General features: G+C 35.5%; 1 pseudogene; it reads left to right on the top strand.

Annotated features, from left to right (window-relative positions):
* The first annotated feature begins 3088 nt into the window (after nucleotides 1-3088).
* On the top strand, nucleotides 3089-4396 carry LOC114490761 (annotated as a pseudogene).
* Nucleotides 4397-17187: the final 12791 nt, after the last annotated feature.

The raw sequence follows: 17187 nt of genomic DNA, 5'->3' as shown, positions 1-17187 counted from the left end.
CCACAGACTAGGTCTTTATGTTTTATACCCCTCTCCTTAGTGCCTGGAATATAGTAGGAAATAAATATTTTCAAATAAATAACCAGTAAATGAATGAAAGGTGAAAGATACACAGCTAGTAAGTGATTTGCATTATGTTAAAATAAAATGGGATGAGTGATTAAGGCAAAAGGCTAAATTTTGATAGCCATGGACCTCAGGGTAGTGAAGTTTAAAGAATTTCCCCCCTTATGTGATTTGTCATTATCTTAACGGGCACCATAGGATTTCTGCTCTACACTGGCACCTCCTCATATCATTCACCCTCTTCTAAAAATCCCTTCAGGAATAGTTTCTCTAGAAACTATTCTTAAGAGGAAGATGCAACAGAATGTAATGGAAGCAGGAAAGGGAAGTAGGGATGGCTGGGGTGAGGGGGGAGTTGTGGGGGGTAAATGCAGACAACTGTGCTTGAACAATAAAATAATTTTAAAAATAAAAATAAAACAATTTATATAATAAACTTCAAAAATAGTGGAAAACTTTATGTTACAACACAAATGATGGCTCCTGATGTATACCCTTCTGATTAAATATTAATCCACTGCTGATTATTGTCATGGTTTTAACATCCACATTTTTTTAAGTCATTACAAAAGCAAATAGGGAAGTATATAGGAATATTTTATTCTCAAAAATACCTCAAATAAGTCTATTTCCAATCAGCAGATGTCTGTTCCAATGATGTCTTGTCAATATTCATATGTTCACACTTTATTACACACACAGACACACACATGTATACCCCTGATTAAGATACATGACATCAAATTCCTTGAAGGTGTTGATTTATATGAAAAATGGGATGGCTTTCAGATTCTCTGTCTTATGTATGTGTTTCAGATTTCCCATTTATACCTAAACAAATCAAGGTCAGAACCTTGGCTACAAATATTAAATGTCACAAATAGCTCTCTCATATCCTACTTGGAATTGGAGGGGAAGAGGAATGTATAAGGAAGCAATTAAGTAGTCTTAAATTAGTTGTCTCCTAAACACATCAATTTTTTAGTGAAATGCAGGATTAGAACTCAAAGCCTCAAAAATACCAACAAGGTAATGCTGTGGTGACAATTAGTCAAGCTGCATATATGTTCATGGCAAACAGAGAAAGGAGAAGTCGACTCTATGAACTGGACAGTACATGCCATGCCTAATGTCATTGAAACAACATGCTCCTGAATGCACAAGTTCACCTTCACACAAACATACACACGCCCACATAGACATCTTACATAGGAGGAATAACACTTGCATAACCAAGTTGCAGCCTTAACTTTGTGTAAAGTGTTCTCTCCCTTAAGCAGTGCACTCACATAGTTTTAACTTGATATTATGCCCTTAAATTGTAGTAATTCAGTCATTTTGCATTTTCTGCTTATTTTCTATTCTATCACATAGTTAAAAATATTCTTGCCACATGCCAGAAAGCTTAAAGAAGTGTGCATTTGGAAAAAAACCTGGAGCTGTAAAACTGCTCACATAAATTACTTATAGCTTAAGTACTATACAGTGAAATACAAAGTACATTATGGAACCTGATGGCCAAATCACAGGGTAAGGAAAAATATCAATGAATTCTCCATAGTGCAGTGAGGCTCATTTACAAAGTAGCATACCTGACAGTGAGCACCCAAAGGATATTATGTTGACATCTGTTGGAATAAATATTAGGCATTGATTTAATCAAACTTTAGCACCTTTTTCTTAGCCATGTGATCTTTACAAGTTTTTTCAGACTGCTTTGCACAGCTCTTGTGACTATCAGTGGACATTTTATTTAAAGCATTTAGCAAAATGCATGACATATCATCAATGCTCAATAAACATTGCTTTCTGTTATTTTATTATTAACATTGTTATTATACCTGTCCAAAACCATTGGAACCAAACATAGAGACTGTATTCAAAGGGCACTTAACAAAAGATGAAAAAAATAATAATAGTTGACATTTATTCAAGTAACAAAATGTTCTAAGAACTGTACAAACTACATGAATTTACTTAATCTTCTCAGCAATCCTATTCCATTTCTAATAATACAGATGAAGAACTGTTAAGATGAAGCATCTTGCTCAAGGGCACACAGATTGGAATGGCAGGGCTGCATCTAAACCCAAGGAGTCTAGTGTTCGATACAGGCCCTTCACTAATATCCTGGGCTGTCTCTTGATAACAAAAATAACCATTCAAATAGAACCAGTACCATGTAGGGCAGATAGAAAAGGAATGGATGAAAAAAAAATATATATATATTTCCCTTAGTAGTATTTGGCTCATGGCTTTTACCTATAAAAAGGAAAAATGAATAAAAAATTAAATACTAAAATTTTTCTATGTCAGAGGTACAAGTGCTATATTAATGAGGATGTGACTAATTTTTGGCTAAACAATCTGTATCATTAGCTGTGTCGTTTTCATATTATTGTGTGTGTGTGTGTTGTTACAATTAAACTTTCTTTGTTTTATTTTGCTTTACTATAAAAATAAAGCAAATATGTACAGTACATGTATATCACATTATGTATGTATAATATATAATAAATATAACTTATGAAGTTTTTTTAACTTATGAAGTTTTAAAAAATTATTTCCAGTGTTATCTATTACATTGCACAGTATCTGAAAATCACAATCATTATTCTGATATTTCACTAGAGGAATGGTATATCTATTCTTTATTTTTAAAATGGCATATCATTTCCTTCACCATAGGGTTTATTTATGTTTGTGTGTATGTATTTCCTTATGGTTATCTGCCCTTCTTTGTCCTTGATACCCTCTTCTAATTACTCATACAAAACAAACAAGCTCACATGGGACTCAACAACAACAAAAAAAACATAGGGAACATTTTTTGTTGCTTTTATTTATAGTATGTAATTGCACTTTAAATCCATATAGTTAAATCAGTTGTCTAATCTGAGTCTCTATTATAAAAGTACAGAAAAACTTACATTATGTAGATAATATTTCCTAAATTGTATTATATTTTCTAACAACCACAATGAATAAACTATTAAGAGAAATATTTTCCTGCAGCTTCAACATGACTCTCAGCTTCTCACCTTCCTCCCTGAACAACATAAGCTTCAGCACATCCTTTAACTTCTCCACAAGCTACCGGACCCTGGGTTCCGTGCAGTTGCCAAGCTCCTGGATATGGCCCACCAGCAGTGTAACCAGCATCTATGCAGGTGCAGGGGCTCAGGTTCCTGGATCTCCATGTCCCACTCCACCACGTGTTGGGTAGCTGAGGATCTGGGAGCCTGGCTACATGGATAGCCAAGGATCTGGTGGGCATAGTGGGCATCCAGAGCAAGAAGGAGACTATGAGATACCTGAATGACTGCCTGGCCTTTTACCTGGAGAGGGTGAGAAGCCTGAAGGCTGATAATTGAAGACTGGAGATCAAAATCCGGAAACATTTAGAGAAGAAGAGACCCCAGGTCAGAGACTGGGGGCGTTATTTCAAGACCACGGAGGACCTGAGGGCTCAGATCTTTGCAAATTCTTTGGACAATGCCTGCATCATTCTGTAGATTGACAATGCCTGTTTTGCTGCTGATGACTTCAGAGTCAAGTATGAGGTGGAGCTGGCCATGCTCCAGTCTGTGGAGAATGGCATCAATGGGCTCTGAAAGGTCTTTGATGACACCAATATCACTCAGCTGCAGCTGGAGAAAGAGATAGAGGCTCTCAAGGAGAAGCAGCTCTTCATGAAAAAGAACAACCAGGAAGAAGCAAATGGCCTACAAAGCCAGATTGCCAATTCTGGGTTGACCGTGGAGTTGGATGCCCCCAAATCAGGACTTTGGCAAAATCATGGCACACACCCAGGCCCAGTATGACAAGCTAGTTCAAAAGAACTGAGAGGAGCTAGACAAGTATTGGTCCCATCAGATGGAAGAGAGCACCACAGTGGTCACTTCACAGACCGCTGAGGTAGGCACTGCTGAGATGACACTCACGGAGCTGAGACATATGGTCCAGTCATTGGAGGTCGACTTAGACTCAATGAGGAATCTGAAGGTCAGTTTGGAGAACAGCCTGAGGGAGGTGGAGATGCACTATACAGATGGAACAACTCAATGGGATCTTGCTGCACCTGGACTCAGCTGGCCCAGACCCAGGCAGAGGGGAAGTGCCAGGCCCAGGAGTATGAGGCCCTGCTGAACATCAAGGTCAAGCTGGAGGCTGAGATTGCCACCTACCACAGCCTACTGGAAGAAAGGGGGGGGCTTCAATCTTATTGATGCCCTGGACATGAGCCCCTCCCCAAAAGACTAGGACTCACAGGATTGTGGACAGCAGAGTGGTGTCTGAGGTCAAGAACACCAAAATTTTGAGTCATTAAAAGCAGCAGAAGTTGGGCATGACTTGGCAGGGCAGAAGGCCAATAAAAAGTTCACTGAAAGATTAAAAAATAAATATATTTTCCTCAGACTTGGAAATTTGATCACACAACACCTTAGTGACCTGACTAAAGGTGCTTAGCAAATCTGGGGCTGAAACAGGACACAGCCCAAGATGTCAGATTCCTGGCTTACTTCTCATCTTCCCAGGGCAACAGGCTGAAAGCAGTAATGATATGCATTACCAGGCCCACTCAATGAATGCTTAAAGCAAAAGATGCTCTTGAGGGGCCTCACACCCGTCCAGGCAGTTTTACCCATGCTAAAATGAACAACAACAGGAACATGGGTCCTGGTCCCATGGGAGCTATGTTTTCTGATGTTTCCTTTAGAAAGCAGCTCTACATTCAACTCCCCATAGCAACATTATCATGAATGTGATTTTATGTGGAAAAATTACCACTATATTTCAGCTATATTGTGGGTTAAATAGGCTTTTGTGAGCTGCACTGCAGATATTATCACCTCATATGTTGCTGCTCTAGAAAAATGAAATCTAAGCTAAAAATTGAAAAAAAATTGATCAACAAGGAAAATATATCCTAGAAAAGTCCTTTGAATTCTTCAGACCTAAAATTTTAACTATGACTGCTTTGGTTCAGAAATGGATGTTTTCTTGCCTTAAGTGTTCCATATAGGTATTAATCTCCATAACTTATCTATTAAAATATCATTCTTAATATATTAGACAGAAATAGAAAATTGCTAATACTTGACTATTTTGTACCTATAAAACTGGCAATTTCACATAGTGTAATTTAATACACAAATATGAAGCAACTTAGCTCTCTATTCAGTACTACAAGCCTAAACATATCCAGTCATATTGCACTACTTTGAACATTTTGCTTAATTTTATTTTCATTCAACCAATATTTATTTAGCATCTATTATGTTGCAGGCACATACCTTTTGTTGCATAAAGCTAATACACATTTATATTAGATGAATAAAATGCAGAAAGATATAAATAATAAATGGCATTTATAGCTGAAAAATATTACTGCCAATGTATTTTTTCTGCTTTAGAAATATATATATATATATTTAAAATTATATCGATAAATATTTATTTATTTTTATTTATATTGCATTTTCCTGGGTCACAAACTACTATTAGCATACACACTTTTCAATTACTTATACCAACCCATGTTTATATCCAAACAATCTAATTCTACTCCTACTTTTGGATAGTTGGCCATTTTTAATTTCTCTATGCAATATTATAAAATGAATATGCATATAAATGTTGTATGCATCTCTGGTTCCAATCGTAAGAACATATTTTCTTAGAAACGGGTTTTCTAAATTAAAGAGCAAGTCCATTTTAATTGTTTTTTAAATTAGAAATATTCATTGCAAAACTCCCCTAAAGTACAGAAGTATGTGACTATGGAAGATAGCCAGAGAGATGCAGCATTGAAACAGTGCTGGTTTTGAAAATAGAGGAAGGGCTTTTTGGATCTCTGAGCTTTTCAAGATTCTGCTAAGGTCTACACTGCTCATCTTGTGCTTGTGAATGTTGTTGTTACTCTAGAGGGAGACAGTTTTACAGAAAGCGCTGCACCAATAGATTATCTAACTTGTGGAAAGCACTTTAAATCCAGATGTAGAACCAGCCTATGTGCCCACCAGGAGCAAGTGTCAAAATGTTTAGTTTGCTTACACTAAGCAGAGTAATGCCATGGGTGTTTCTGAAGTCTTTGCTGGTACTGTTGTCCTCATTAAAGATGATACAATGTCCCTTTTACTGTATGCAAATATTGTTGTTTTTTTTTTCTCTAACCAGCCCTCCTTCACTGAGAGGCATGGATTTTTTCCTATCATTCCAGGCCTTAATTTCTTAAGAAGCAAAACAGCCCTACTGGTCTTGTAACCTTAACTTCATCTTTAACCAGCAAAAGGAGTTCAGGAACTTGCTCAATGCCATGACCTTCAGACATGACCAGCACTGGTAAGGCTGAGGTACCTAGACAGAGCAGATGGCATTTTGCTTCTGTGTCATGTTTACTTTGCACTGCCAAAGGTGCCAGGTTTTGGTCAATACAAATGTGCAGCCCCCATGACATGCATTTCCAAAAGCACCCTAAGTTTGTGGCATTTTGTTATAGCACAGTAATCTGTTGTGGTAATTTGTGAATAATACTTTAGCTTGTATATTGACTTTTTGATAGACATTTGTGTTTCTTCTAAATCTATGTATAATAAATAAAGTTGCTATAAACATTAGCATACCACTGTTGTATGAATATATATTTTTGTTTCTCCTAGTTGAATTTACTGAAACTGTAATCACTCATTTCTATGGTAATTGAGCGTTTAATTCTATATGAAAGTACTAAACAATGTGCAAAAGTTCCTGTAGAATTTTTCAATTCCAGCAAAAGATATTAGAACTCCAACTTCTTCATATCCTAATGCTTGGTCTTGTCAGACTTTTAATATTTTAATCATGCTAATTAGTGTGAAGTGTTAACTCAGTTTTTAAATAGTTTTAATGAAATATAATTTTCATAGCATAAAACTCACTCATTGTAAATGTACAATTTCATTTTTTTGTATATTCACAAATATATACAACCATCACCACAATCAACTTGGAACATGTGTGGTACTCCACAAAGAAATTTTGTACCTATTAGCAGTCATTCTCAACTGTATCCCAAACCTTCCCCTCTCTACCACCTAACCGGAGACAATAATTGTCTCTATAGATTTTGTTTATTCTGAATGTTTCACATAAAAAGGGACATATGATATATTGCTTTTTGTGGTTTGTTTCTTTCGCTTGGATAATGTTTTCAATTTTTATCCATGTTGCAGCATAGTTCACTATTTTATTAATTTTTTATTGCATAGTAACATTCCATTGTATGGATATACCTTATTTATCCATTTACCAGATGATAAACTTTAAGGTTTTTTTTAAATTTTTGGCTATTATGAATAATGCTGCTATGAATATTTATGAATCAATTTTTGCATGGATGCTTGTTTTCATTAATCTTGGACATAGAAAGTAGTAGAATTTCTAGGTCTTATTGTAACTCCAAGTCAGTTTAAAAGTGATTGTACCATTTCACATTATCACCAAAAATGAAGTTCCAATATTTCCATATGCCTTTCAATACATATTACTATGTGTATTTTTATGACACCCATCCATTTTGGGTGCAAAAAAATATCTCAATGTGATATTGGTTTACATTACACTATTAACTAATGAGTCACATTATATTTGTATGTACTTATTTGCCATTTGGTTTATCTTCTTTGGAAAAATGTCTATATATTTGCCCATTTTTCAGTTGGGTTATTTGTATTATTACTGATATGTTATAAAAGTTATTTATTTTGGCTACAAGTTCCTTATCATATATATTATTTGTGAATGTTCTCTACCATTCATTAGGCTGTGTTTCATTTTCTTTGTTCTGCAATTTAAAGCAAAATGTCTTTAATTATGATGAAGTCTTCTTTATTGTCACTTGTACTTTTTATGACTGTACTTTTAGAGTAAGTTTTTAAATCTATAAGATGTGTGTCCTCCAAAGTTATTCTTTGTTCTCAAGATTGTTTCACTATTCTTTGTCCTTTGGATTTCTACATAAAATTTAAGATCATATTGTCAATTCTACAAAATAAGCCATATGAAATTTGACAGGCATTGCCTTGAAATTATAGTTGAACTTCATGAATATTGCTATCTTAACAATATTGTTTTCTGAACATGTAATATATTTTATTATATTTAGGTATTCTTTAATATCTTCAACAATATTTCCCTATTTTCAGTGTACAAATTTTATTCTTTTTTGCTTAATTTACTTGTAAATATTTTATTTTTATTCTATTGTAAAAGGAATTGATTTCATTTCATTGTAATTTCATTTTTGGATTATTCATTTATAGAATATAGAAATATGATTGATTTTTGCATACCCATACACTGAAAACTTCCTGAACTTGTTAGTTCTAACAGTTTTTATTGGATTACCAAGGATTTTCTGTGTACAAGATCATGTCAACTACAAAGAGAGATGTTACTCTTTCCTTCTAAATTTTGATGCCTTTTATTTTGGTTTTGTTCACTTATTAAATTGTTCTAATATCTACTTTATTCATTTCTGTCTTACTTTAAAAATATTTTATTCTTTCTCCTTGTTTTGGTTTTAGTTTCTTAAGCTAAAAGATATAAGGTTATTGACTTGAAATCATTCTTTTCAAATATAGATGTGTAATGATATAAATTTCTCCCTGAACACATCTGTATCTCAAAGGTTTTCTTTTTCATATGTTTTTCTCCAGTCACCTCAGAGTACTTTCTAAATCTTTTTATTTTTTTGATCCTTTTGTTGTTGAATTTCAACTCTGAATTTTTCACTGTTTTTTCTGTTCTTGGTTTCTAATTAATTCTATTTGTTTGAAGTATATGCTTTTCTGATTTTAATCACTGTAAATGTATCAAGGCTTATTCTATTACTTAGAATATGGTGTCTCATGGAAAATGTTCCAAATGTTTTTACTCTTGAGAAGAGTGTATCTTATCTTGCTTTTGGGTGAGGTGCTCTATGTTTGTCTCTTTAGTGATTCCAATTTTTCTATAAATTTCTCATCCTTTCTCTGTTATATACACAATTGAAAGAAGGTTATTAAAGATTTCTATTTTTGCATTGAATATTTTTTTTCATTTTGTCAATTTTGCTTCCTGCATTTGGGGGTCTATTTTTAGTTTATGTGTGATATTTATTATTATACATATCTCATGGATTGACACATATACCATTATAAAATACTCCTCTTTATCTCTAGAAACTCTTTTTTGATTTTAATGCCTATTTAGAGTGATATTAGTATAGCTGCTCCAACTTTGATATGGCTGTTTTTTGCATGAGTATTTCCCCCAGTTTTTTTCTTTCAAATTATTTGTCTCTTTGAATCTAAAGTATGTCTCTAGAAGAAAATATATAGTTGAGCCGTGCTCTTCTATCTAGTCTGTCATGTCTTCCTTTGAGTACATTGCTTAACTCTTTCATATTTCATGTTATTATTGATATCATTGGATTTATCTCTGCTATTTGACTGTTCTCTTTTTAATGTTTCATGCCTTTTTTCTTCCCCGGTTCTTCCTTTATTGCTTTTTTTATGTCATTAAGACAATACTTCCTCATGTAACAATTTAGTTAATTTTATGATTTCTCCCAATATTGTTTGAGTTCATTTTTCATGACTGCTCTAGAGCATACAATATTTACCTTAACTTATTAAAGTTATACTAAATTAATTCCAGTGGGCAAGACAGTTCATAAGAGCAAGAAATTGAAAACTTATTTGAACAAATAATGAATGAAAACTTCCCCAATCTGGTGAAGGAAATAGACTTCCAAAAATCCAGGAAGCCCAGAGAGTCCCAAAGAAGTTGGACCTAAAAAAGAACACATTAAGGAGCATCATCATTAAGTTACCCAATATTAAAGACAAAGAGAAAATCCTAAAAGCAGTAAAAGATAAGGAAACAGTTACCTACAAATGAGTTCCCATAAGGCTATCAACAATTTCTCAAAAGAAGCCTTGCAGGCAAGAAGGAGCTGGAAAGAAGCATTTGAAGTCATGAAAGGCAAGGACCTACATCCAAGATTGCTTTATCCAGTAAAGCTATCATTTAGAATGGAAGGGCAGATAAAGTGCTCCCCAGATAAGGTCAAGTTAAAAGGGGTTCATCATCACCTAGCCCTTATTATATAAAACATTAAAGAGACTTATCTAAGAAAAAGAAGATTAAAAATATGAACAATAAAATGACAACAAACTCACAACTATCAACAAATGAACCTAAAATAGCCCTGGCTGGCATAGCTCAGTGGATTGAGCGCGGGCTGGGAACCAAAGTGTCCCAGGTTCGATTCCCAGCCAGGGTACATTCCTGGGTTGCAGGCCATAACCCCCAGCAACCGCACATTGATGTTTCTCTCTCTCTCTCTCTCTCTCTCTCTCTCTCTCTCTCTCCCTCTCTCCCCCTCCCTCCCTCCCTTCCCTCTCTAGAAATAAATAAATAAAATCTTTAAAAAAAAAAAAAAAAAAAGAAATGGGATCTTTAAAAAAAAAAAAAAAAAACAAATGAACCTAAAATAAAAGAAAAACAATGAAAACAAAAACTAAGCTAACAATCAGAACAGGAACAGAATCAAAGAAATGGACATCACACAGAGGGAGTTCAATGGGGAAGAAAAGGGAGGAATGCGGGGGAAAGGTAAAGGGAAGAAGAAGAATAATTAGTAGTCATAAAATTGATGGGGAGAGATAAAAATGGTATAGGAAACAGAGGACACAAAGAACTTATATGTACAACCCATGGACATGAACTAAGAGGGGAGGGAATGTTGGAGTGTTGGGGGGGCAGGGTAGAAGTAGGATAAAGGGGGAAAAATTGGGAAAACTGTAATAGCGTAATCAATAAAAAATACTTTTAAAAAGCTAAGCAAAATAAGCCAGGCTGTGAAAGACAAATACCACATGATACCACCTTTAATAGGAACCTAATCAACAAAACAAACAAACAAGCAAAATATAAAGACACTGAAATGGAGAACAAGCTGACAGTGACCAGAGGGGAGAGGGGAGGAAATTTCAGGGGAAAAGAGGAAGGGTTTGTCGGAACAAGTATAAAGGACACATGGACAGTAAGGGGGGGGGGGGGGGTGGGAAAGGGGAGGGAGGTGGATTTGGCTGGGATTGGGGGCAACGGTGGGAAGAAAATGCAGACAACTGTAAATGAGCAACACTAAAGTAATTAAAAATAATAATGACATAAAATAAAATTAGTGAAAAAATTACTTCCTAGTATCACTAGATTTTAGCTGTAAGAAGTTTCTTTAATATATTTTGTAAAGCAGTTCTACTAGAAAGAATTTCTCATTCTCAAAATCCAAGAATGTTGGTATTTGCTTTCATTTTTAATTAAACATTTTATATTGAGAGAACTCAAAATTCATATGTAGTTGTAAGAAATTATACAGAAATTTTTATGCTCCCTTTACTGAGTCCCCCCCCCATAGTTGCACCATGCAAAATTCTAGTATAATATCAAAATTCGAAGCTGACATTGACACAGTCGAGACACAGATCAATTTTTCACCATATAGTTCCCTTTTTTGTCCTTGTATACTTACTTGCCGCCACCTCCTCATTAAAATCTTACAAACACTAACCTGTTATCTGGTTTTATAATTTTGTAATTTTAAGCATAAATGAAATCACATAGTATTTAATCTTTTGGAAACTTCTTTGCGATTGACCTTTTTCTTTACCAAAATGATCTGGAATTTATTCCAGGTTGTTGTCTGTAGTAATAGTCATTTCTTTTACTTTATATTCTAAATAGTAATCCACAGTATAGACATACTAGAGTTTGTTTAACTATTTCAAGTTGAAAGCCAGCTGAGTTGTTTCCAGTTTTTTGGCTATAATGAATAATGCTGTTATAAACATTTTCTGTCATGAAGATTTCAGCCTTCTTTGAGGTAAATGCTTAGGGGTCCTACTATTGTATGATAGTTTTATAAGACATTTATAATGACTTCATTAAGACATTTACAGAGTGATGATACATTTTACATTCCCTTTAAAAAAGTATGAGTAACTTAATTTCTCCTGATTCTTACCACTATTTGATGCTGCCTTTTTATCTATTCAAAAATTATATCTATTCAATATTTTGTAATATACAAAAATGTGTTCACCAACTGCATTGTAATTTTAGATTTGCCATTTATGTTTTCATTTCCTTATATTATATATGGCATATATAATATAATAATTAATATAATATAATATAAATATAATTTTATATTAGTTGCAGGTGTACATCACAGTAGTTAGACAATTATATAATTTACAAGGTAATCTCCCTGATAGTGCAAGTACCCACCAGCCATCATACATAGATATTACAATATCATTGACTACATTCCATATGCTTTACATTCCTGTGGTTATTTTGTAACTATCAATTTGTACTTCTAAAGTCCTTCATCTTTTGTCACCCAGTCCCTTTTCCCTGTCTCATTCAGAAAATTCTTGAGGGAGAAAAAAAGAGAGAGGGAGAGAGAGATAGAGAGTAGCTGCCACTTTAATGAGGGATAAAACAACAATAAAAGGGCTCACATAAACCATACAAGTAACATTCCTGCAGCACGTAGCTCAGGTGATGAGGCAGACTGTACTAATGAGTCACACAGGACACCTACTACATAAGGTTACTCGACTAAGATGGAGAGACATAGAAGATCAACCTCATTCATGGAAATAAACACAAAGAGGTAGCCAAAATTGGAAAAAAAGAAACATGCTCCAAATGAAACTACTCTAGCTAAATCTGCAGAAAAAGGGACAAATAAAATGAAGGGAATCTATCAGATATAGAGTTCAAAACAATGGCTATAATAATATTCAAAGAACTTAGGGGAATAATAGGTAAAATCAGAGAGAACTTAAATGAAGAGATAGTAAACATGAAATGGAAATCGAAACCATAAAAATAACCAGTTAAAAATGAACAATACCATATCTGAAGTGAAGAATCCACTAGAAGAAATAAAGAGAGTTTAGATAAAGCAGAGGATTGAAACAGTGATTTAGAAGACAGGGTAGCAGAGAACACCCAGTCAAAGCAGCAGAAAGAAAAACAAACTTTGAAAGAGTAAGGATAGTGAAAAGGACCTTTGGGGCAACAAGAAGGATAACAATATCTGCTTCAACGGGGTACCAGAAGGAAAAGAGATAGAAGAAGTCAAAAAACTATTTAAAGAAATAATGACTGAAAATGTCCCTAACCTGGTGAAGAAAAATAATACATAAGTCCAGGAAATGAAGAGCGGCCCAAATTAGATGAACCCAAAGAAGCCCACACCAAGACACATCATAATTAAAATGGGAAAGGTTAAAGACAAAGAGAGAATCTTGCAGACAGCAAGAGAGATACAGTTCCCTAAAAGGGTGCTTCCATAAGACTGTCATCTGATTTCTCAACAGAAACATTGCAGTACAGAAAAGATAGGTTTGAAATATTCAAAGTGAGGACTAGCAACACTCTACAACCAAGATGACTGTACCCATCAAGGCTATTATTGAAAATTGAAGGAGCGATAAAATGCTCTACAGACAAGAAAAATCTAAAGGAGTTCATTACCACAAACCAGTATTATAAGAAATGTTACAAGGGCTCTCTTAGAAAGAAGTAAGAAAAAAAGAGGAATAAAATTAAAAGAATAAAGTGGCAATAAATACATACCTATCAAAATCACTTTAAATGTAAATGGCTTAAATGCTCCAATCAAATCACATAGAGTAGCTCAATGGATAAGAAAATAAGAGCCATACATATGCTATCTATACGAGATCCACCTCAGAATGAAAGACACATACAGACTAAGAGTAAAGAAATGGAAAAAGATATTTAATGAAAATAGAAATGAAAAAAATAACCGGAGTAGCAACACTTATATCAGAAAAAAATAGACTTTAAAACAAAAGCTGTGATATAAAACAAAGGAGGATATCACATAGTGGTAAAGGGAGTAATCCAACAAGAGGATATAACCCTTTGAATCATGCATTCAGCATTGGAGCACCTAAACCAATAAAGCAAGTCTCAATGGACATAAAGGGAGAGACTGATTGTAATACATAGGACAGAATTTTAACAACCCATTGACATCAATGAATATACCTACACAAGCAAACTGCAACTTTAAATGACACACTATATCAGAGGAACTTAATTGATTTCTTCAGAGTATTTCATCCAAAGCAGCAGAATATACATTTTATTCACATGTATATGAAACATTTTTTAAGATAGAGCACATGTTAGGACACAAAAGAATCTCAATAAACTAAAAGACTGAAATCATATCAAACATCTCCTCTGACCATAGTGGTATGGAAATAGATATCAAACTCACATGCACACACATACATACACAAAACCCTGAAAAATACACAAAGACATGGGAGCTAAATAACATGTTACTAAATAATGAATAGTTTAACAATGAGCTTAAGGAAGAAATCAAAACATGTTTTGAAACAAATGAAAAGGAGAACACAACTCAAAATGGGACAAGAAAAAGCAGTTTTAAGAGGCAAATTTATAGCATTATAGTCCTACTTCAGGAAACAAGAAAAACCTCAAATAAACAACCTAAGTTTACACTTAAAGGATCTAGAAGAACAAGCAAAACTCAAAGTGAGTATTACAAAGAAGATAATAAGTCAGAGCAGTAATAAACAAAATAGACTCTAAAAGAAATACAAAAGATGAATGAATCCTAGAGCTAGTTCATGAAAAGATAAAAGATTGACAAACTTTTAATCAGATTCAAGAATTAAAAAAAAAACAGACATGATCCAAATTAATAAAATTAGAAATCAAAGAGGAGAAGTAAAAATTGACACCACAGAAATAAAATAAGATTGTAAGAAAATATTGTGAACAACTGTATACCAACAAATTTGGTGATCTGAATGAAATGGATAAATTTCTAGAAACATACAATCTGCCAAAACATTATCAAGAATGAGAAAAATCTGACTAGATTGAATACAACTAAAGAAATTGAAGCAGCAATAAATACTCCAAACACTAGAACGTCTTGACCAAATGGCTTCACAGGTGAATTTTACCATTTGAAGAAGAAATGATATTTATTCTTCTCAAATTATTTCAGAAAATGCAAGAGGAAGGACTATTCCCAAGATCATTTTATGAGGCCATCACTATGCTAATTTGAAAACCAAATACACTACAAAGAAAGAAAATTACAAGATAATATCCCTGATGAATATAGATGCTAAAATCCTCAAAAAATATTAGCAAACCAAATCCAGCAATACAGTATAAAGATTATACACCCTAACTATGTCAGATTTACTCTAGGCCCTGGTGCACTGGGCTGGGGAGCCCAGCATGGGGATGAGACCCCTCTACCCTTAGGGGGACCTTTGCAGCTTATATAACTCCACAGTTCTCTACTACCACATGTGGTTGCCAAGGTAGCACTTTTTGTACATCTGTCCTTCCTACCTCTCTGGGTATTGCTTCTTCTGTAATTCTTGGTTATAAGACTTCTGTTCAGCTAGTCTTCATGTGGTTATTCAGGTTAATTGTTCTATAATTTCATTGTCATTCTCATTTAGTCCTGGAAGGAGGTGAGCGTAACCTTCCATCAATTCCACTGCCATCTTGCATCCCCCGAGGTCTGTGTAACTTCTGTGGTGAAGTGTCTGTCCAGAGCTTGTGCTCATTTTTTAATTGGGTTATTTGTTTTCATATTGTTGAAGATTTGAAGTTATCTTTTTTTGTATTTGGATACCAGTTCTTTATCAGATCTATGTCTGGAAAATATCTGAGTCTGCCGCTTGCATTAAAACAAGTTAGAATACTGACATCTCCAAAGATGTCCTCTTCTCCCCTCTCTCCAAGTCCCCCTACCATTAGGGTCTTCTTTCTCTTCCTTTAGGGAGAGCCTGGTGACTTCCCACCTCGAGGGCCTGTATTCTCTGCTCTGGATAGGGGTTTCCCATTTTGGGGTAGGCAAATGCTCTCTCACTGACTGTGGATCCCCTGGCAGCCTCAGACCCAGTGGACTCAGCTGACTTGGAAGGAGATGAGGGCCTCTCTCTTTTCCCCACTGAGCTGATCCCCACTCACAGAAGCTGGGTGTGCTGTGTAGGTGGGCTCAGGGCTGGTACAGGGCTGGGGCAAAGGCCACTGGTGGAGGACCTCTGTGATTTGGGTTCTGTTGCCTGCCAAAGCCTTCAGATGATGCTCTGACCTTTTGGCACCTTCTGTGAGGTTCCTTGTAAGGTGCCTTCTCACACAACCTTATGGGTCCTGCTGAGGTAACTGAGGTCTTCACTTTGATAGAGAACATTCATGGTGGTCCCTATGACTGGCTGAGTCTTCCTAGACCTGCTTCCCTCACAGAGAGGAAGGGGTTCTATGCTTGGAGGGAGAGGGAGCAGGCCAGAAAGCGAAAGCTTGTACCCTCTTGTGTCCTGGATGGCAGGGTCAGGCTGCTTGGCTCAGGCTCAGATGAGTCATGGAGCAGGGTAAGAATGGTGTGGGCAGGGGTGCAAGGGTAGAAGGTGTCACGTGAAGCAGGGCATAGGCAGAATGGATGTAACCTTCCAGCTGGTCCTCTCACTCCCAGGTACTTTCATCTTCTTCAATCCCAGACCCTCCTCCTCCCCCCTCCCTCCCTGAGGTCTCAGCCCCAGGTCTGGGCAAGCCTGCTTTCCTAAAAAAGGCTCCAAGTGGACAAGGTGACCTGATATGGAGGGAACTGTGCTCCAAAACTTAAAATCATGTGTACATTAGACCAAGAATCTCCACATCCTGAGACCTCTCCTAAATAAATAAAGATATGTGGACACATGTTTCCTTTAGCATGATGACAGGAGTGAAAAATCAGAAATGGCTCATGTTCCACAGCATGGGCTTTGAAAATTCTGATTTGGGGACACAGAAAATGCCAATAGGCAGTGTCCACCCCTAGGGAAATGAGGTTCCAGAAGGGCACACACTTCAGAATCCTCTTCTCCTGACATTCCAAGTGCACAGGAACATGCACACACATGAACAAGCACCAATATCCACAAATGCACACATGAGCATGGGAACATGGGAACACAGGTACACACATGCACATGCTGACACAGCGTGCACATG

This window comes from Phyllostomus discolor, chromosome 3 (genome assembly GCF_004126475.2).
Source record: "Phyllostomus discolor isolate MPI-MPIP mPhyDis1 chromosome 3, mPhyDis1.pri.v3, whole genome shotgun sequence".
NCBI lineage: Eukaryota > Metazoa > Chordata > Mammalia > Chiroptera > Phyllostomidae > Phyllostomus > Phyllostomus discolor.
The sequence above is the reverse complement of the archived record's forward strand: the minus strand, read 5'-3'. Positions and strand labels throughout refer to the sequence as shown.